Source organism: Myotis davidii, unplaced genomic scaffold (genome assembly GCF_000327345.1).
Source record: "Myotis davidii unplaced genomic scaffold, ASM32734v1 scaffold874, whole genome shotgun sequence".
NCBI lineage: Eukaryota > Metazoa > Chordata > Mammalia > Chiroptera > Vespertilionidae > Myotis > Myotis davidii.
This window is the reverse complement of record NW_006285611.1, coordinates 593,933-604,120: the sequence shown is the minus strand read 5'-3', so window position 1 is coordinate 604,120 and position 10,188 is coordinate 593,933. Positions and strand designations below refer to the sequence as shown.

Genomic DNA, 10,188 nt, shown 5'->3' with positions numbered 1-10,188 from the left:
ACGGGCTTGAGTAGAGCAGGAGTAGCTGTAGGCAGAGCAGGAATTTCCTGGGACAAATGGACCGTGGGGATGGGAAGCATCCTTGGCGGGAGGGAACAGCATCTGCGAAGGTTCTGTGCTGGGAAGGAGCAAGGCAACCAAACAAACAGGACGGAATGTTTGGCTGTTTAACTGTGCAGTTCGGACCCAGGATCCTTAGCTCCATGGCTTCTCCACCCCAGATAGTTTATCGTTTTTCTTACTTATAAAACGGGGTAAGGATACCCACTTTGCAGGCTTGTTGAGGGGATTAAAGGAGATGATGTGTTCAAGGGCCTGGCAGAGAGAAGGTAGTGGGTTATAAACAACAATGAATAATAATGGCTCCCCCCGCCCCCCCTCAGGTTCCATTGTCCCAGGTAGAGAGTGATTTAGGCTGTCATTTGGTTCCCAGAGTTTTACTTCCCTGCTCCCTCCTCCCCGTCCACCAGCTCCCCACAGCCCTGTGGCCGGAACTCCCGTTCCCACTGGCTCCTCCAGGTGGCCAAGCAATGGATCAGGCAGCAAGGAGAGAGGCAGGGGGGTTCTGGGCTGAACTGTGTCCCCTCACTGCCAAATTCATGCTAGAGTCCTAACCCCCGGACCTCAGGATGTGGCCTTCGGAGATCCGGTCTTTAAAGAGGTCATACATTTAAATGAGGTTTTAAGGGTGGGCCTTAAGCCATGTGACCGGTGTCCTAAAGGAAGAGGACACTTGGATACAGACAAGTCAGAGGAAAGACCCTGGGAAGACACAGGGAGAAGGCAGCCATCCACAAGCCAAGGAGAGAGGCCTCCGGAGGAACCCACCCTGCTGACAGGGACTTTGCTGTCCTCCTGCTTCCTTCACCTGAACTGGGGTGTGGGTGAGTGAAGTGTGAGAGCTCACAAGCCAGGGTAGAGTCAGCCTTCCTGGGTTCTCATGTCCAGACCCCACCACTTCCTGGCTGTGTGACTTTGGGAAGCTTACTTACCCTCTCTGTGCTTCGCCTTCCTCATCGCTAAAATGGAGACCGTTAAGGGTACCTGCGCCACTGTGTTTTTGTGGAGACTGGACGAGTGCTCAGAACCGTGCCTGGCCCGGAGTGAATGCTGCGGAGGTGCTAGCGAGCATTGGGCTTGCTTTCCTCTCAGGGACTCACTCTTAACACGGGGGCGGGTTCCTGACCTCATGAGGTTCGGCTAAGGCTGAAGGAGGACATTTCATGTCGTTTCAAGACATTGGACATGAAAGAATCCAGACACGTTAGTTGAATTATTAACTTAGTTCAAATCCTACTTCCGCCAGGCAGTCGGGGAAATCACGTGACCTCTGGGTTGTTTTTCTATGAAATGGCTCAGCTGATCTTCAAGCCCCGCCTGTCCCAGGGAGTGATCATAAAACAAAGGAGATAGCAATGGTGACATTGCCGTGTGACACGCAAGCCTGGTGTCAGTGTGGCTACACGGCCCCCAAGACTCACTGCAGTCTGCAATCCACACCTAGTGTTTGAGACACGCACTTCTCACTTACTTAGTCTCTACAACACCTCTGTGAGCAGCCCTGTAATTCCCATTTTATAGATGAGAAAACTGAGCGTAAAGAGGCCAGGATGACCAGTAAACCCCAGTGTGGGATTTGCATCCCCGAGTGGGTGATGGTGCTCCTACCCTGTCCCAGGGCGCTGCTGGCCAGTGCAATGTTCCATGCTGAGGGGGGCGTCCCGTTCTAGCTGCCCTGCCCAATACAGCAGCCCTGTTGAGCACTCGGAATGTGGCTTGTATGACAGGGGCACTGGCATTTAAATCTAATTTAAATTTAACTAATTAAAATTTGCATTTAAATATCTACCTTTGGCTCAAGGCTAGTGTCTCGGCTGGCACAGCATAGGGTTTTTCAAAACGCTGACACGCCGAGCTCAAAACGTTCGCCATCACTGGGCTATACGAAGAGAACTGGGCAGGGGCGGGGGCGGGTGGGTAGGGGATTCTCTAACCCTCACACCTAAGCCAGGTTGCCTGGACTCCAACTCACTGCTCCTGGCTTTCACCCCAGGCTTCAAGCCAGTCCTGGCTCCTCCCTGCTGGCCCTATGGAGGAAGGCTGCCCCTTCCTGAGAGGTGACAGGAGTCGGAGGGTTTTCCCACGGAAGGGACCAGATCTCTCGTGTCCCCTGGAGGCAGGTGGCGGTGGAGGTGGAGCGCCCCTCCCAGCTCCCTCTGCCCCCTCCCCAGGCCCCCAGTCCTCACGAGCTGCCAACTCTGCGTTCAGCTTCCCCAGCAAGAGCGCGCCTGCCTTCCCTGTCTGAGACGCAAGCCGAGCTGGCCAGCGCTCAAGGCTTAATTAGCTGAAATAACTGTGAATAAGAATCTTTAAAATGATAGTGGTTAAGGCTTAGGCTCTGATTATGCAGCCGCCTGGCATGAGCATGCCCCTGCCAGCTGGGCGGTGCCAAGTCGGCCAGCCTGAGCGGGAGGACTGGAGCGTGCCCGTGGAACCCTCTGCTGTCCTCGCCATCCTCCGTGTGTGACGGGGACCAGGACCACAGAGCAGGCTGGTTCTGCGGAGACAGACAGGGCCCCACGGGGGACGCTGGCCATCGCTGCTGAGTGATCTCCGGCACTTCCTGTCTGGAAAATGGGGAGCCCTCACCTGCCAGGTTGTCCTGGAGCAGTGGCTCTCAACCTTCCTAATGCCGCGACCCTGTAACTCTGCTCCTCCTGTTGTGGTGATCCCCAACCATAAAATGATTTTCGTGGCTACTTCATAACTGTAACTTTGCTACTGTTACGAATCGTAAGGTAAATATCTGATAGGCAGGGTGTATTTTCATTGTTGGCGACCCACAGGTTGAGAACCGCTGAGGCTCACATGAGCTTGTGCGCTACTCGTGCGTGGCCCAAAGCTGGCACGGCGGATTCTCAGCAGATAATACTTTCTCTCGTTGCTTTTCTTTTTTCCACTGAATCTTCGAAAATGTTCGCAGTGAAGGATGAGAGGGGAGGACTTGGTCAGGAGGTTGGAAGGAGCCGATGTTCCAGACGCAATTTTCTCCCTCAATAGCTACCCACACTTCCGCTGAGGGGTGTGGGATGCAAGGGCTACGGGACTTTTGAGGGTTAGGACCAGAGCAGAAGAGGTAGCAAGGGGAACCCTTGCAAGGCTGGCCTATTGTGTTCTCCCCTAAAATCCCAAGCCAGGGCGAGGCCTCCGAAGCCAAGAGGTTACTTTTCATAATAGAACGATTCGGTCCAGCCAGAGGAAATGGACACTTTTTCTCTTAGGTCAAAAGGTGGTTGAATGTGGGCAGGCCGTCAGATAAGAAAGGCCGCTCCGCTCGACTTGAATTAATCCGCGCTAAGCAATGTGCTGCTCTATGCGTCTGTGTAAGGACATTAGAAAAAAAAAGCATAAATGTTTTAATAATGAGATTTAAACAGGCCTCAAAGCACCACAGGAGAGAGGCTGACAGGCAGCACATTAACTCCCTGCCAAGTAATTTGTAAGAAAATGATTGGTGTAGGTTGGGAGGAGGGAGCGGGTGTCAGAGTGTGTGGGGGGAGGGGCTGGTTAGTGGAAGGAGATGGGGGAGTTGTGTCTGCAAGGATGTTACCAGCTTAAATTGGCGGGGGTAGGGGTGGGGGGGTCAGAATGAAGCTCTTGGCAGAGCACTGGGACCCCAACTTCTGCCTGGAAGGGACCCATGTCCTTGGCCTGAGCAAGTCACATGGCCAAGGCAGATGTCAGGGAGTGGCAGTAAGTATTTTGCACCACAAAACTACGACACTTCCTCAGTGCGATTGTTTTCGGGAAGGAAGAGTAAGTGGGTTCAGGGAGCAGGTAGACAGGAGGGAGAGAGGTGGGAGGATGCAACTATGAATCGCCCAACCTGTAGCATGACTACCTCTAGCTGTGTGAACTTTCCCTAAGGACCCGCCCTTTGGGAGAGAATGCAGGTCAAAAGTTTGTCCCCGGGGCGCTAACTCTTTGGTTTTTCTGTATTTCCATGGAAGAATGTGGGCCCCAGTGATATCAAGAGGGAAGCCCCAGAGAGGGAGGGAAACAGGCTTGGCCTGGGTCACAGGTCAGACTGTATGCCCTCCGCTCGGGTCCACCAGAGCCCTCTCAAGGCTGGAACAAGAGGTAGACGAGCCTGCGAAGATCTCAAGTGGCCCACGAGAAGACTCTGATGCCATCACTAAAGCGAGAAGCAGAAAATAGATACTGGGGTTCACTTACACTTTCTGCCACGCCCTGTCCCCATGAATGACACCCCTATTCATTCAGTTCCAGCAAGCCAGAAACCTAAGAGGCACCCTGACATCTCCTTTTTCCTGGTACCTGTACCCAATCTAAAGTACCTCTGAAATCGATTCACTTTTCTCTATTTTGACCACCACATCCTCAATCAAAGCTCCTATCATTTCTCGTGGCGACTAATGTCTCCTAATTGAACTCTTGTCCTCCTTCCTCCCCGTTCTCCACACACAGCCAGTGTGGCTTTTCTGTAACACCACCTGGATTTTGTCACCATGCCCTGTTAATCAAAACCCTTCCACGGCTTTCCATTGCTTGGAGGAGAAAGACAAAACTCCTCAAGGTGGCGCAGCCGCAGCCTCCTATTGTAACACAGTCCCTATTGTCCCGTTCCAGCCTTACCCGCTTCCCTTCGGCCTTTGCTTTCCCAAGCTCCAGGCTGCCTCAGGATCTTCCCACGTCCTCTGCCCAGTTTTACTTGGTTGTCCTCCTTTCCCCCACCGCCTTCTCATCTTGAAGCTCTCAGAGGGGCTGTCGTTTTCTCAGGGAAGTTTTCTTGATTTTCTGGATACATAGATGATAAGGACAAACCCTTATCTTCTATGTATCCAGAGCTGGATTCACCAATAGGCAGACTAAGTATGTGTTTTTTATGTCAGGCAGTATTGAAACAGAGTCAGTCCTCATTTTTCAAAATACATTATTTGATTTTTAAAAAAATATAAAATAATTTCAAAAAAGTCACAATGGGAAAGAGACAACTTTGGGAGGATTTTATTACTTATTTTTCTATTCTGTTTATTTTAAAATGATTATGGAGGCGGTCGTAATCTTTTCACTCCTTAGATCCCAAAGGAGTCAGACTCTGAAACTGGCTGTGGATATAACGTTCCTGTGTACTATTTCCCACAGTTGCAGCTTTCCTTTTGATGTCACCAGTTAGCACATTTTGATGTCATTAGAAATGCATTCACAAGGCTCTCATTCTTTTGAAGTGGAGGCCTCGGTAGTATTTTAATTGGTCTTTGAACTTAGCACAGGTTCCCCACAAACGGACAAATGCAGCCAATGTGCGTAAGTGGGCAAGTCCCAGGAGCCTGGGGCCCCAGCCCTGGCTGGGACACTCATTGGCTGTGTTCTCTGTCCCCTACCTCTTCCCACTGAAGTGTACCTGCCCAGTCAGGGTAGCTGGTACCTGAGAAATAGGAAGGTATCTTACCAGGGAGAGAAGGTAGAGAAGAGGAAAAGCACACGCACATTTTAAAAAGTGATAATTAGTTAAATCTCTACGTGGCCTTTAGGATCCCAGGGCTCAGGTTAGAATATCTTGGACAGTTATGAATAAAGAATACTTGTACATTCACATTTCTTGCTTGGGCCCATTCATCTGTGTGCCCACCATTTTTTTATGCTAAAATTAATGGAGGTAGTGGGAGAGATTTCATTACAAAGTTCATTGAGATACAAGGTGCAGATAAATTCCCAATGAGTCTTCAATGGTCAATGAGGGTAAGCTGAGTGGAGGCTGGGGTTGCTGTTATGAGAGCAGCCACAAGGGGGCGCTGAGTGCTCAGCAATGAGATTCTTGTTTCCAGGGTCTTGACTGTCAACTTTTTCTTATCAATTGAAAGTGCATTTAAAAAAGATGCATTAGTCTCTTTCTAGTCCATAATTTCCTTTAATAAAACAGAGTTCCAGTTTCTCTTTCAGGTGTGTCTTTACAGAACGACATGCGCGAGGAAGAGTCGTGAATAATACTGGGGATGATCCAATGCCTCATTTTTCCTCCTGTACCCCACAAACAGAAAAATGACAGGAACACTTCCTGTATCAGTGCCTTCATATAGTATTGGATGATTCCAGCGCAATGTAACCACATTTCAGGAGTGAATACACAGCTCAGAACACTGAGCTGGGTGTAGCGGCCTAGTGCTTGATTGAAGGAGACTGGGGACCCAAGCTCTTGGGGTGAGCTCTCTTTGCTAAGGGTTCTTAGCACAGCCCGACAGCTGAAAGATTCTGGGATGGGCAATTCCAGATGTCAAGGGAACCTAGAGGATGGAGAGGTCTGGCTTACTGGGGTCCCCTTGGGGACTGAGCTTGTGGGGTATCTGCCCCCAAGGCAAGGCCTGGAAGCCAGTCCTGGGAGTGGGGCTCAGGAAGGTCAAGGCTGAATGCTGATTGTCTCCACCAGAGGGCAGCATTGCCCAGCGGTCAGAAGCATAGCAGCCTCCAGTGAGCCCAGGATATACCCCAGGAGGCAGCTCTGGGCTTCTGTCTGGCAGGGACTGGGGTGCAGGGTGGTGGTGGTGGTGGTGGTGGTGCTGCTGCTGCTGGTGGTGGTGGTCCAGTGCTTATTTTCCCAAGCACCCTGAGGCCCGTGGTGGTGGTGGTGGTGGTGGTGGTGGTGGTGGTGGTGGTGCTGCTGCTGCTGCTGGTGGTGGTCCAGTGCTTATTTTCATCTCCCCAAGCACCCTGAGGCCCTGAGTCATCAGAGCAGTCACCTGCCTGGTGCTTTCTTGGCAATGGCCAGTACCCATACAGAGGCAGCTATGTGACTATCCCATTGGCTGCTATCAAAGGCTTTAGCAGGCCCTAACTGGTTTGGCTCAGTGGATGGAGCATCTGCCTGCAGACTGAGGGGTCCTGGGTTCGATTCTGGTCAAGGGCATGTACCTTGGTTGTGGGCACATCCCCAGTGGGGGGTGTGCAGGAGGCAGCTGATTGATGTTTCTCTCTCATCAGTGTTTCTGACTATCCTTCTCCCTTCCTCTCTGTAAAAAAAATCAATAAAGTATGTTTTTAAATAAAAGCCTTTGGCAGGTAGAGCAGGTACCTTTCATTCCTCAAGAAACTAAGATAAAAAGTGTCATTAAAAAAGAAGAAAAAGAAAGGAAAGGCTTCACGAATTGTTCAGCATCATCTGTGGTATAAGATTCAGAGCCTGGAACCAGCCAGCCTCGGTTAGAATCCCACTTCTAATATTTAGAAATTAGGGACTTAGACAAGTTTCTTTTTGTTTTTAGACAAGTTTCTTAATGTCTTTGTGCCTCAGGTTCCGCATCTGAAAACTGAAAATTATCATTCCCATTAAATCATGCTCAAACCCTCCACCCCATAGGGTTATCATGGGGACTCAGTGAGCTATTGTCAGAGGCCGTTTTTTTCTGAGCAATTGCCCTGTGCCAGGCACAGACCTGCCTTTCCCTCCAGTGTCTCCTAGCTCTGACCACGGCTGCTTGTTTTTACCCCCCATTTTCTAGTCAATGAAACCAAGGCTTGGAGAGGGACAGTAGCAGGACCAGGCTGTGAAACCTGATGTTTCTGTTGGTTGAATCTTATAATCATCGCAGAGCATGCTGGTCTTGGAAGTCATCTTTGAGCTATTGATTCCTGTGAGCCCCAGACCACAGCTCTAGGTGAATTGTTCCTTACTCAAACTCGTGGTGCAGACAGGCCATTCATAGCTGGGCTAATGCTGCGGTGCAGGAGAGAACAGGCTCCTGTGTGGGGGTGGGGGGGGGATTTCTCTGATGCCCCCTTCTGGGACGTGCTAGCCTGTCCCATTTGCTTGCAGAAGCAGCCCAGAGAGTATATCCTGGCTCTCAGGCTCCTGGAATCAAAGTCATGGGTTCAAATTCTATCCATGTTACTTGTAAGTCACATGCTCCTGAGCCAGTGATATAACTTTCTAAACCTCAGTTTATTCATCTGTAAAATGGGAATTATAACAAGTGGTCTCATGAGAATTTTAGGAGATTTTTTTTTTTTTTTAGAAAATTACATTGGGAAAAAGCTCTTCAGTGTGGCTTGTGCAGTGCTGATAACCTTGACCTACCAGGGTGGTCAGGGTGTGTTAATCATTGCCTGTTACTAGTATTTGTGTGTTTATTTAGCAGTTGAGCTGAGGGACATGAGAAAGCACATCCCTCCTGGATTCTACCTCGTCACAAAAAAAACCAAGCCTTCCCCTTCGTACAATTCCGGACATCGGCATCTGTTTCCTAGCGGGCCTCTCCATTCCAGCCCTCTCTCAAAGATGCCTCCAGGGTGAACGTCTTAAAGCTTAGATCTGACCCTTTGGCTCAGGGCTGCACAGTAGGGATATATAGGGAACTATATATGTACATATTTTTTCTAGTAGTCACACTACAAAAGTGAAAGAAACAGGTAAAATTCATTTTAATAATACTTTTATTTACCCCCATCTATCCGAAGTATATTTTGACATGTAATCAATAGAAATATAATCAATAAATCCAAATTAACACATGTAAATAGGATAAATCTATCCAATATGCATATAATTAAATTTATTGGGATGACATTAGTCTAGATGGCCATATAGGTTTCAGGTGTGGCTTTCTATGTTATAAGATCTGTGTTTTTGCACCGTGTGCCCACCACCCAAAGTCAAATCTCCTGTCATCAGATATTAGGACCCCCTCCCCCCTGGCAGCCACCACACTGCTATTTGTGTTCACGAGTTTCAGTTTTATGTCCCACATATGAGTGAAATCATATGGTACTTAGCCTTTTCTGACTGACTTATTTCACTTTGCATAATATTCTCAAGGCCCATCCATGTCGTTGCAAATGGCAGTATTCCATCCTTTCTTATGGCTGAATAGTATTCCATTGTGTATATGACCACATCTTTATCAAGTCCTCTATTGCAGGACATTTTGGTTGTTTCCATGTCTTGGCCACCGTGAATAATGCTGCAGTGAACATAGGGGTGCATATACCTTTGTGAATACATGATTTCGAGTTTTTCGGGTGTCTTCCCAGGAGAGGGATTGCTGGGTCCTATGGAAACTCTGTTCTTAATTTTTTGAGGAATCGGCAGACGAATTTCCATAATGGTTGTACCAATGCACATTCCCACCAGCAATTAATGTTTTTTTCTACAACCTCTCCAATACTCGTTATTGGTTGCCTTATTGATAATGGCCGCTCTAACAGGTGTGAGGTGGCATCTCATTGAAGTTTTGATTTGCATTTCCCTGATCTTCTCATATATCTATTGGCTGTTCGTATGTCTTCCTGGGAGAGGTGTATTTTCAGGTCCTCTCCCCACTTTGTGATTGGGTTGTTTGGTGTTGAGTTTTACGAGTTCTTTATATATTTTGGAAATTAAACCTTTGTTGGAGCTATTGTTTGCAAATATCATCTCCCATCTGGCTGGCTGCCTCTTTGTTTTGTTGTCAGTTTCTTTTGCTGTGCACAAGCTTTCTAGTTAGGTATAGTCCCATTCATTTATTTTTGCCTTTATTTCCCTTGCCTTTGGGGTCAAGTCCATAAAATGTTCTCTATTACCCAGGTCCATAAGTTTGGTACCTATACTTTTTTCTATGGACTTATAGTTTTTGGTGTTATGTCTAAGCAGAAGCTTTATAGTTTGATATAGTCCCATTCATTTATTTTTGCCTTTATTTCCCTTGCCTTTGAGATCAAATTAATAAAATGTTCTCTACAACCAAGGTCCATAAGTTTGGTACCTATATTTTCTTCTATGTAAGTTATTGTTTTGGGTCTTATATTTAGGTCTTTGATCTATTTTGAATTAACCTTTGTACCTGGGGACAAACTATAATCTAGTTTCATTCATTTGCATATGGCTTTCCAGTTTTCCCAGCACCATTCATTGAAGAGACTATCTTTACTCCATTGTGTGTTTCTGGCTCCTTTATCGAAAATTATCTGTTCATATACTGGTACATGTGGTTTTATAGCTGGGCTCGCTATTCAGTTCAGTTCATCTGTGTGTCTGTTTCTCTGCCAATACCATGTTGTTTTGATTATCGTAGCTCTGTAATGTAATTTGGAGTCAGGTAGCATGATACCTCCAGCGTTGCTCTTTTTTTCTCAGGATTGCTTTGGCTATTCATGATCTTTTGTGGTTCCATACAAATGTGATGATTTCTTGTTCTA

At 47.9% G+C, this 10,188-nt stretch overlaps 1 long non-coding RNA gene across 1 annotated transcript in view; it reads left to right on the top strand.

The window, feature by feature from the left end:
• LOC102762310 overlaps positions 1 to 2,217 on the top strand; it is a 13,466-nt gene extending 11,249 nt beyond the window's left edge. The window contains exon 3 of the long non-coding RNA XR_001512639.1: positions 2,054 to 2,217. This is a non-coding gene — a long non-coding RNA (uncharacterized LOC102762310). The remainder of the gene's footprint in view (positions 1 to 2,053) is intronic.
• The last annotated feature ends 7,971 nt before the right edge of the window (positions 2,218 to 10,188 follow it).